The 11,164-nt window shown below is 34.7% G+C and overlaps 1 pseudogene; it reads left to right on the forward strand.

The window, feature by feature from the left end:
- The first annotated feature begins 8,395 nt into the window (after positions 1–8,395).
- On the forward strand, positions 8,396–10,562 carry LOC149532399 (uncharacterized; annotated as a pseudogene).
- The last annotated feature ends 602 nt before the right edge of the window (positions 10,563–11,164 follow it).

Below are 11,164 nucleotides of genomic sequence, written 5' to 3' on the forward strand. Positions count from 1 at the left end.
AACTCCAATATAAAAATAGGTACCCCATTCCCACAGTTTTTGAGGATTAGACTTATATGTAACATAGAGGAACTCTTATTCATGTAGTTATCTAGCATAATCGTAATTTGAAGTGTATTCCCCAAATGTTCCTCTCCATCTAGGACCTTTTCATTAGTTGGTTGAGATCATCTGCTCTTATGTACATTGTATAGAAAATTGTTCTTTTCATTCTGTCTGTCACACATTGACCAACACAGGTTTTGCACATTTTTGCAATTTCTTATGTTGTTTGAAGCGTAGAATTATACTGTTATATTTTTTCATTGGCCATCGTTATCTTTTGCAGAGGTTTTATTTTATATAGCTTTTGGTTGACTTGCTCCATTCTTAATACCTTGGCTACAACTCTTTGCAAACTTACCATACTATATTTAATTCCTAAAATATTTAGCCTGATGCATATTTACATTGTCATGTGACCAAAGTTTGTATATTTTTACTACAAACTGGTATTTATTGTATCCCTTAATAATCAGTTTCTATATTTCAGAATTTCTATAGTTCTTATTTTCACCTTGAACCTGTGTGGTGCATTCCAACCTCATTTTGTCAATTCTTCTTGTCTATTTTTATTTTTGCATCTCTTCCTAAAGGAATGTCCTACTCCTCATCTTTTTCTTTAGCCTACTATGTTGTTCTTTTATATACTGTAGTGTTTATTTTCTTGTAAGTTTCTCTCATGTGAATTCTTTCTATTTGTGTGTGGATGGTGACTTTTGTCTACTCGTGAGTGTAAAACATGTTCAAATTTTTCAATGTAGTGGATTGGGAAATTTTCTGCAATTTTCATTTATTTGTTTATTTCAAATTACCAGTCTATTTGTGTCAAGAAAATCTGTATCATTCTCTTCTCAATGGCTAGAGAAATGAATCAATTTTCATCAAATTTTCAATTAAAAGCTCTTTCCCAAATGGAAGGCATCAAATCCTTATGGAAGGCATCAACTCCTTATGGAAATTGCCTTTTAGGTGCCTACCAAAAATGGTATGATTCTTCAGAATGATGGGGCTCCTGCACAAGCAGCATAATGATCTCTTTATGGGATATATTGGATTTTGCCCAAAAATAACAAGTCCCACAACACAAGTTATTTATAAATAGTATTCTATATATAAAATACGTAATTGCATTTCAATTTAGAGAAAATTGTATCAAGGATTTATGATCATTATACAAATGATATTGAAAATAGAACACCCTAAATTCACTTGTATCCATTTCACTGCATACTTCTAATAGCTAACCATATTAAGAATTCGGTGGAAAAGCTTGATACGATGCTAGGAGAGTTGAGACTGTCCTCCTCAACTAAACTCAAGGGCACATAATGAGTTTCCAAGTCATATGGACCATTGGGCCACGAGAATGGCAGGATGTCTATCATCTTGTAGTTGTCATATTTAATGACAGAACTAGTACGGGTGCATCTTTCTATCAAACATTTTCAATTTGATCCCAAATATGATGTCTGATGGAAATTAGATAAATAATTATTAATCTTATATTCCTTGTTAAGAGGATCAGAGATATTATTCCTCAACCAAAGCCAAGGGCATGGAATGAGTCTCTGAGCAGAACCCTTAGTCCATCCATCTCACGATTGGCATACTTGACAAGGGACCATTACTGCTGCATCTTCTTAACAAATTTATATGGAGATTAATAGAAGAATACTTGCATACCAGTTACTTTCTATTATATTCTTTATTGTTGTTATTTTATACATCAATTCTTTTCTAATTCAAACATGATAGTTTGATTTCCACGAGGTTTTGCAAATCTTCAAGACCACAAGATAGATTAAGCATAAATAAGTAATTGTGAAAGATCCCCACCCAAACCTGATCCAATTTTTCCATTTTGTTTGGTTTGATGTATGTTTTGGACTCCCACACTAGTACATTTGACCCCATTTTTAGACCAAAATTTTCAACCATCTATTAAAATGTTTTAGATTGGTCAGAATATGCAAGAAAAAATATCTTTTTTTAAAAATCCATGCTCGTGTTGGTCAAAATTTTGACCAACACGGGCTTCATATTGTTTTGAAAATGAAAAAGGTCGATGCCCTATTTCATTGTCAATGCAGTTGTTTGATTTTTTACTATTGGGGTTTCAGGGTTCAAAGAATAACATTGTGATTTTTTCTCTCGTAAGATCCAACGATGATAGAAATATTGGATATGTGGCTAAGCAACATAGGCTGTGTGTTTCTATATCGCGAGCAAGAGGAGCACTATATTTTTGTGGCAATCACAACTTGTTGCTAGATTTTAAAGAACGGGATTGTTTGAGCAAGGAAATATATCTTCGTTGTCCAAGACATCCTTGCGACCCTCCTTTTGTTATGTGCATTAAAGATGCATCTTCTTTCAATCCTCTATTTTGCACATGGCCTTGTAGGGCTCTCAATCACCTGTGTGAAAGCACTTGTCATGATGGTAAGCATCCACTCTATGTCAAACAAGTTCTTTTTCACTTCAAAGATTATGGTCACAAAGCAAAAAAGAATTTCTCACAAGATGAGGAAACAAAGCTTTATTTGGAGGAAATAAGCTATGTGTTTGATAAGTGTGGATCTTCATCAAATCTCTGGTTTCTCTGGCTAGTCCCTAGAAGCAGAATCTGGGTAAGTAGTTTGGATCTTCTTTTATTTTTTAGGCCAAGACCAAAGATATATGGCAGGATGGAAGATAGTACCTAAATATCTAATGTTAAATGTCACTTCAAATCAAACAACTCATAAAAATTATTACATGCACTTGAATTGCAATAAATCTTCTCTTAATGCATTTAGTGTAGCTGGTAAATACTTTTATCTACTATAATGTAGATCACTGCCTTATGTGTCAACAAATAGAATCAATACCATGAGGAAAAATACAAAACCTACAGCAGACCCCTCAAAGCAAAGTACCCAAAGGAGATACCACTGAAAAGAATTTGAAAAATTCATGGTACTTTCTTGTAAATTTTGCCCATCTTTTCTCATGTATATACATAGACATAGGAAAAGAATCATTCTCTATACAACAAGCTTTGATCTTTTGATCTGATATATTGACTTTAAGATTGGAACTTGTTAGCTTCTTTTCATATTATCTAAATCAAACCGTGTCTCCCAGCAAGCATCCAGAACTTTATCCCAAATTTTTAATTGTATTTGCTACAACCCGTGTGAAAAAAATGAAATTGTAGATGGGCTACTTAGATCCAACACTCTGTGTAGCCATTTTAGAAAAAGAAGCATTTTCATATCTGCATTCTATCTTGTGTTGTGTTGCATTTAAGGAAGCCTTGCATATGATAATTTTTCTTGTGTGAAAACTCCACAAATGGTTGTGTAGGTGTGTTTATGACATCAGCAACACAAAACAAAACTCAAGGATAGCTCTTCAAAGAGTAGAGGTAGCTACTCACTATACAGAAGCATTTTCCAAATGTTTTTAAGTTTATTAGCATATCCCTGCATCCCCTCTGTGTAACTACTACTATTGAAAATAGATAAGAAAGACTTAGAATTAATTGAAAAACAACACACAATAATCTGATCAACTACATAAGAACTTCATTCAAATCAGGTCAAATGACTTACACAAAGATTCTGCATGATTTTCTATTGTTGAGAATATCAATGGGAAAAAATGATCACAGGTTGCTAGTTGAATATTATGACCCAACCAAAGAAGAACTATTTTTATAATGAAATGAACCAAGACTGCTTTCCTGCAACTGCCACTCCAATCCATAATTGCCTATGCATAAACAGGTAGCATTAATAAAATGTATAATATATGTTCAAAACAGTGATTGATAAGATACAATCCATAAGTAGGAGGTATTTTTCCACAACAAGTCAAATTGAGATATTGCTATCAAGGTTTAACTGTGTGATTTTTGAGTCAAATTCATTGAACCATATTTCATGACTAGTGGTTCACCAAAACCATTTCTCATGAGAATGAATGGAACACTTAGCACTCATTGGATCTAGGTGGTGCTCACAAAGGTGAAGCACCGAGACTTCTTGGGAGGTTACCCATCCCAGTACTACTCCAGCTCGAGTGCGCTTAACTACAGAGTTTCATACATAGTTAAATCCACTCTACTTGCAACCCCATTTGCAAAACCTTCACCAAGTGTTATGCCTTATAAACCATTCATTAGAAAGCCCCTTAAGTGTATCAATTGATAAGTAAGATTTATTTTTGCACAAGTCAAATTGTGATATTGCTATTAGGATTTAACTATGTGATTTTTGAGTCATACTCATTGACCCATATTTCATGAGTAGTGGTTAACCGAACCCATCTCTCATGAGAATGAATGGAACACTTAACACTCATTGGATCTAGGTGATGTTCATAGAGGTGAAGCACTGGGACTTCCCCGAAAGTCACCCATCCCAGTACTACTCCAGCTTGAGCACCTTAACTACCGAGTTTACTCTATGGTTAAACCCACTCCGCTTGGAACCCTATTTGCAAAACCTTCACCAAGTGTCGTGACTTATGAACAATTCATTAGAAATCCCCTTAAGCTCATCAATTGATAAGTAGGAGATATTTTTCCACAAGTCAAATTGTGATATTGCTATTAGGATTTAACTATGTTTTTGAGTCAAACTCATTGACCCATATTTCACGAGTAGTGGTTCACTGAACCCATCTCTCATGAGAATGAATGGAACACTTAGCACTCAATGGATCTAGGTGATGCTCACAGAGGTGAAGCACCAAGACTTCCCAAGAGGTCACCCATCCTAGTATTACTCCAGCTCTAGCGCACTTAGCTATGGAGTTTCCTCCATGGTTAAACCCACTCTTCTTGCGACCCCATTGGCAAAACCTTCACCAAGTGTTGTGCCTTATGAACTATTCATTAGAAAACCCCTTAAGCTCATCAATTGATAAGTAGGAGATATTTTTCCACAACAAGTCAAATTGTGATATCACTATCAGGATTTAACTGTGTGAGTTTTGAGTCAAAGTCATTGACCCATATTTGATGAGTAGTGGTTCACCAAACCCATCTCTCATGAGAATAAATGGAACACTTATTACTCATTGAATCTAGGTGATGCTCACAAAGGTGAAGCACTGGGACTTCTCGGGAGGTCACCAATCCCAATACTACTGCAGCTCGAGCGCGCTTAACTACGGAGTTTCCTCTAGTTAAACCCACTTTCCTTGCAACCCCATTTCCAAAATATTCACCAAATATTGTGCCTTATGAACCATTCATTAGAAAGCCGCTTAAGCTCATCAATTGATGTGTAGGAGATAATTTTCTACAACAAGTCAAACAAAGGCAAGATACTCCTACAATGTATGCATAAACCCACAAGAGAAACAATGCTCAAGATGGGGCCATAACATAAAGAAATAATTTCTCAAAGATTGTTTACTTAAAATCTAAGTTACTGACCTTCGTAGCGGTTTGGGTTCAGGTTCATAGGTCTGGTTTGAGGAGTTTATCAAAAAGAATTTGGTGTTGAGTTCGTCAATACAAAAATATATAAAATAAAAAAATATGCATATTTGCAGCAGTATTTCAGTTCAAAATACTAATGATATATTAGTGAAACTCAAATGTTATAATATATATTAAAATTAAATAATAATAATGTCAATTGTCAACAGTGAGTCATCATTTTTTTTTTTTTTAAATGGGACTTACAAAATATCATCACCATCTATATTAGATGATATAGGTAGTTGTAAATTAGAAGAACCACAAATAGGGCTCCACTAGCATTGGCATTGGCACTAGCACTCCAATGCCCACAAATTTTCCCATAGTCATCATCAACATCAAGTGCAGAAAAGTGGGAAGTGGAAGATCCAAGTCAATATGTTATGGGCTTATTATCTTAGTCCCTTGTGTCCCCTCTTAGCCACTTTGTTTAAGGAGCAGTAGATTTGAATGCATGTAAACCAAGTCCTTTTCTTTTTTTTAGTGTAGCCAATTGCACTTTACTAAGCAGATCACAGAGTGTGTGTAGCCAATTGCACTTTACTAGGAGACAAGGCATTGTGAAAAAAATTTAATCAATAAAATAATCCTATTGTCTACAATTTAGTCTCTATCCCATGGAACAGTGAGTTCCTATGATGTATCAAATGCATTTTGATTAATATTTAATGTGAGAAAATTTTATTATTTTTGTTACCTTGTCCACACATTCTTTTAAATTTCATTGCAGGTTGAGTAAGGAATAATAGACTGGTGCTTTCAAACCAGTGACTGGTTAGGCAAAGTCAATTGTACTTATTCTGAAGTTTCCAATGTAGATTCTCTCCTACCACCTGTAGTCACTATTATTGGTGGGAGAGAATGAGGTTGTGATAATTTATTTGTACTATATTAACGAAATGCAAGAGAGTGGGAAAACTTGGTGTAAGTGCAGTGTTGGATGGTAATTGTTGATGGAGGTTTAGCCCGAATTAGACACTAGTCTAATAGACAGTGGATCATTTCATGTTTGAAGATGTTTGGGGGGTGAATCCTTCATGTTGGGACATAAATTGAAGTGTCGATGCAATTAGCTTGGCCTGGAGTGGTCTGGAATAGTTTTTTTTATCAAACCCTCATGGTATGTCCCTAAAATCAATGGTTTAGTAGCTAGGTAGATGGGTATGGGATAAAGTCACAAAAACCTAAGAATCTATGGTTTTGAAACATTAGGAAAGACTGTATCAGCCTTTGGAGTCACAGGGATGAATGGAGATGTGGGTTGTTTTGTAAACGTGAGGAATTAGGCCTAGTGTGGATAGGCTAGGGGTATTGGATCTTGGGTATGGTCCAAAGGAGTTGGTATTGAAACTTAGGCAGGATTTTTAGATCCCAAAAGGGTATCTAAAACACATTTGATTTTTCTTGCTGGTTTGGAAAAGTTGGAGGAAAACCCAAATTAGTGACTGGTGAGGGCTACTAGCTTTAAGGGCTAGATGTGAGTGTTGGGTAAGAGATTAGTGGTCTAGAATGAAGGGATGGATGGAACATGGTTGTTAAGCCATAAGAATATGTTTCATGAAGGAAGAATGAAGGTTGAGGCCTTGGAAGAAGTTATGGTGTTTGGGAAGCATTAAGTGCACTTGGGTAGCCTAGAAGAAAGTTCTTGAGGGGACATTGGAAGTGAGGAGTGTTGCAAAGTTGATTAGATGTTGCTGCCTGATAAAAATGTTCATCATATGGCCATTTCAATCTGCAAACCTCTGCAATTCCTCTATTGTGCTAATAGTATACTTGGCATTAATGACAAAATGTCTAAAAATAAAAAAGGGAGGAATCATAAAACATCAAGGAACCAATTAATCGAGCAAAATCAAAGCAAATAAGAAGTTAAATATGAAAATCATCAAATGGGAATAAGAAAAGATCAGCACTTTAGACCATTAATAAAGGATCAATCAAGAGGATTGTCCATTGAATTAGGAAATTCTGAAAAGTAACCAGCAATATACATATATACATGTATAAATTTAGCAAGTTTCTTGAGAATCATAAAAAGAGATTATTCAAGGAATTGATTACCAATTCATCTTGGATTCGTAATTTTTTTTTAAATTCTCTGGAAGATACAGGAGTCATGGTTCCCTCAATTAAGTAGCCCACGCCAAGTTGGTTTGCTTGTGGGCCACAGGGTCGAAGACTTGGATGGTTGTTCTACTCTAGGGCTAAGTTGTGGGTGACAGACTCTGTGCACCCTACCATGCTTTCCCCTCAAATTTTTCTAAATGGTTGGCTGTAAGAAATATGTTATGAATAGATCCAATGCATTTAGGATACTCTTGTTTATAACAGGATTTACTTATGATCATAGTTCAATGTTTTCTTCCCTTGAAAAAATTACTTGTTCATAAGAAATTCCATTTTCAACAGCTATATTGATAAATTGCCTATCTGAAGATAATTTCTTGGATGGATATGCAGGTCAATCTTTACTAATCAGTATTAGTCCTTTTGTGCACTCTTCATCCTAATTGCTTAGATAATACTTGATGATTATATTTTGCTCATGCAGGGGACTACTGTTAATTGTTGTTTGATCTGGTCATGCCTTAAACTCTAAATTGTCCTTTAATGAGTATTGGTTGTTGGTTGAGTACTGATTATTTATCACTTAGATTCACATCACTTGTATCCCTTTCAATGTTTAAACTTTAGATGGAACCCTCCTTTATTGGTGGGAGGGTCATTGCCTTCCATAAGGATTATGAGTCACTACTTTTCATTGTTACCTTATGAGTAATATATTATTCTCCAAATTGATCTTTGTATCCAAGTAGAACACCAAACTAGTAGAGATGAATGGATTTGTTAGTGTTGTAATACAGAATGCAAATGAAAATGGAGAAGGTGACAACAATTCTTATGCACAGATACCCTTATCCACATGAACATTCACAGCATGCTATGATTGCAGTTATGTTTGGTTCTCTTTTCTTCATATCAGTTGATAACTTCCAAACTCTTATTCACAAGTTGGATAACAACAATATAATGTGGTGGTCTATATATGCATTTTTCTTTGGTTTTCTCTATTTCTTTTCCTCTCCTTTCCTAGGACGAACCATTCCGCCAAGCTACTCAAACTTCAGTCAATGGTACTACACAAATTTTCAAATATGAAATAAATTATGTGTTTTAAACCTTAAAATTTATTGGATAATATTTATATGGCTAAGTGACATTTTTGTCCAAATATTCCTTTCTTAAAAAAGTTCTAAACCAAGGAATGGATTTACACATTGCAGGTATGTGATGTGGCTTTTAATTGCTGGCGTGTATCATTTACCAAGCATGCAGTCAATGGGAGTCAACATCAAAATGAATGTGTCTCTATTTTTGACATTATTTGTATTGTCTATCTTGGCTCTTTTGGTTTTCCATATTACATTTCTTGTGATGTGGTATATGGGCCTCGTTGCATGCTTTGTAGGAAAGCGGCCTGAGATTCTTGCCATTCTGCAAAATAGTGTTGTAAGCGCTATTATTTGTCTAAAACTGATCATATGTTAATTTGTTTGATATGACAGGTTTAGCATTGAAACCCAAGCCTTTCTTCTTATGATTAAGTTAATTTTGTCTGTTGTTGTTGCAGGTTTTAAGCACAGCATGTTTTTTTTACAGCTATTGTGGCAATAGAGCCCCAACTAGAACAAAATCATTTGGAAGCAAAGATTTTGGTCTTGTTGTGGATACATTTATAAAAAGGTGGCCACAAGTACATGAATTGAAGGAGCAGGTTTTCTCTAATTGGCTTGCATCTGTTGGATCTGCAAGTGACTACCCAGTATTTTTCCAAATGGGTTTTCTATGGTCAGGTAAGTGGCTATTTATCTGAGAGTGACTTTCTTATCTCCAATCTAGGAATACACAATTTGTAATCATACTTTTTATTGGACAAACTGTGTTCCAAAGTAACAACTAATCTTTACAACTTAAGTATGTTCTGAAGTAAACAAATAAATTTGGATTGTTGTTGTTTCTGGATTAGATCATGTGTGAGTTTTTGTATTCAAAAATTCATAGATGGTCTAATCTAGAAACAACAACGATTAAATTTATAGATTGTGGGAAATCTGATACCATTAAATAAAATTTAGTCAATGGGAGTATCTTTACTAACCATATGTTTCATTTGTAGTCAGTTGACATAATCTCACCTATGTTTTCTTTGTGGGCAACATTTATAGGATTATACATTGCAAATTATGTAGTTGAAAGGTCAACTGGGTATGTCACATTGAAAATTGCTTTACAAGGTTGATTGTTTTGAAATTATCATTTGTCACTTTATCTTGACTTTTGTGAAATTTCATTATTTCGGTTTCAATTTGTATTTTTAGATGGGCTTTAAGACATCCTCAATTAGCATCAGTTTCTGATATTCAGAAGGCATCTGCAGCTCTAGATTTCTTAGACATGGTTCCTTGGTACTCAGGGTATGTACTCTGTTCCACTAATTCCAAGGTGTATTTTTGCCACTGAGGAAGCTTGTGTTAGTGATTCAAGATGACAAGAGTGTACCATTTCAAGACATCAGCAGATTTGTTCAAGATAGCATTTGATCTTTTGGTATCTGTAACATTGTTTCTTGGATGCTTTGATATGTGAATGATGTAGGCATGTCTACTAAATATATCAAAGTTTCTTAATCTGTAATCTTGTTATGTTATTCTCTTTCATTGTAGTAAGTAATTGTGATATTACTTGCCATGTTTTAAAATTTGTCGGGTCTTACTTTGTGTGATAATTTATAGTTACTTTATTTGATTAGGCAACAATGACTAAGGCACAAAGTAATGACCCAAAGGAAGGTTTTATTTTTAATCATCTAAGTGCAAGAGAAGGACTATGGTTTGACTTCATGGCAGACACTGGGGATGGTGGAAACTCTACATACAGTGTTGCTCGATTGCTTGCTCAACCTTCCCTTCAAGTAAGCCAGAACAATATTGTTAAAGAACTTCCATGTGGAGACTTTCTTCTTATTGGAGGAGATCTTGCGTGAGTTGATTCTCATTTTCACTTATGCTAGGATTAATCAGAGAAACAAAAATGAACTCTACAAATGATTCAAAGTTTTGCTTGTCCAGTGATTTTTTCTGTGGCAGTTCTATACTTGAAGGATTCATATGTTGAAACCAATGATGAAAGTGTGACATGGATTAGCTGATTGGTGTCTGGGCTGGTTTAGAGTAATTTGAATGGATTTTATTTGCAAAGGACTGAACAGTGTAGATTACATATATTTAATATTAGCCAGTGAATTTGACTTTAATTCTAGAAAAGAATGGCGATGTTTTGCACGAGGGAATGACATATGTGCTAGATATAGATTTAGTTGATAAATATCTTCACTAAAAATTGCATATTTTTGTTAATGTTCTAAGCTTAAATGAAGTAATATAGGTACTTGAAGCAAAAAAGTTACCGGTTTTCATGTGTCAAGCTAGACTGAATTTATGACATTTTCTTGAAGCTTCTTTTGATTAATACTTACAGTTATCAATTACTTTTTCAGCTAAAATGGCGAGCATTACCTTGTTACATTGAAACAATTCAACAGGAGATCAATGCAAATATAAGGGGCATACTTGTTGATTGGCTTGT

Source organism: Cupressus sempervirens, chromosome 10 (assembly GCF_028749045.1).
Source record: "Cupressus sempervirens isolate cs-2001-9-10 chromosome 10, ASM2874904v1, whole genome shotgun sequence".
In the NCBI taxonomy this organism is placed as follows: Eukaryota; Viridiplantae; Streptophyta; class Pinopsida; order Cupressales; family Cupressaceae; genus Cupressus; species Cupressus sempervirens.